The 1,290-nt window shown below is 31.8% G+C and overlaps 1 pseudogene; it reads left to right on the forward strand.

The window, feature by feature from the left end:
* The first annotated feature begins 687 nt into the window (after positions 1 to 687).
* Positions 688 to 824, forward strand: LOC145265808 (U2 spliceosomal RNA; annotated as a pseudogene).
* The last annotated feature ends 466 nt before the right edge of the window (positions 825 to 1,290 follow it).

Consider the following 1,290-nt stretch of genomic DNA (forward strand, 5'->3'; position numbering starts at 1 on the left):
CAGGGCGTTATCCATTTAATCAACACCATGTCTCCTCGCGCTGTGATTAAAGTCCGCTAGCGCAGACGAGAGGAGAGCAAATAATAAAAAAGAAACAAATTAAAAGAAAAAAAAAGAGAAAAACACTTGCATTAGGATTTGTTATTATTTCGACACCTTTTCACTTTAAATGTTTGGATAACTGCAGGAGGTATGTTTTAGCCACGTCTAAATTATGTGTGGCGTGTAATATGACACCGCATAAGGCGGGGATTTTGACCATTGGCGCTGGTGGGTCGGATACTTTATGTGAAGAAAAAAAAAGCAGGCTTTAACAAAAGAAACATAAAATAAATATGCTCCATCTATACTTTGCGAGCATCTAATGATATTTCCCCGTATATATATATATATATATATATATATATATATATATATATATATATATATATATATATATATACGGTAATTATATGTATATATATGTATATATATATACGGTAATTATATATATATATACATATATATATACATATATATATATATATATATATATATATATATATATATATAAATACCAACCCTTCATACCAATTGTCACTATCCAGGTCCCCCACACCCCGGGGAGTTGGTCCCCTTTCCCCTTCACTCCTCACATTAAAAATCGGCCTTGTGCCTAATTTGCTCGGTTGGGGAGCAAATAAATACAGCTTTTCTTGGCCTTTTGGCCAAGATCAAAGTGTAGTATCTGTTCTTACTACATGCTGTACTTATGTTTGTAACTTTGTAATATAAAGTGGGGTATCACTTTTCTGTATTAATTTAACGTAAAATGATCACCCACTTTACAACCAGTCAGTCTCAAAGCCATTCAAGTCATACTCCAGATCATTCAAATTGTTTTTGAAGGATTCCAGTTATTTTTAAGCATTCAAGTCATTCTTAAGATCATTCAATTCATCCTTAAGTTCATTAAAGCCATTCTAAGTCGTTTACATTTTATTTATTTAAGTCATTTCAGCCCATTTTTCGGTCATTTTAGTTTATCTTTAAGAATTTCATGTTAATCCTACATTCACGCATTCATTCATTACACGAGAGCACGCGACTAATGGCTATCGGCCTTGTTAAAAGTTCGTGTCAAACTGGCTTAATTGTTTTCCTTCTTGACTCGCTATATTTAGATTTTGGTTTCGATTTCATATCGAGTCTTTTTTATTTACAAGAAGTGAACTGTTTAGAGAAAAAATAAACATAAAACTCGCACATGTCTCAGCTTATTTCTATTTTTTTTTACTTCATTTTTTAAAA

The sequence above is a fragment of the Euprymna scolopes genome, chromosome 40 (assembly GCF_053919585.1).
Source record: "Euprymna scolopes isolate OS-2025 chromosome 40, ASM5391958v1, whole genome shotgun sequence".
Classification (NCBI taxonomy): domain Eukaryota; kingdom Metazoa; phylum Mollusca; class Cephalopoda; order Sepiida; family Sepiolidae; genus Euprymna; species Euprymna scolopes.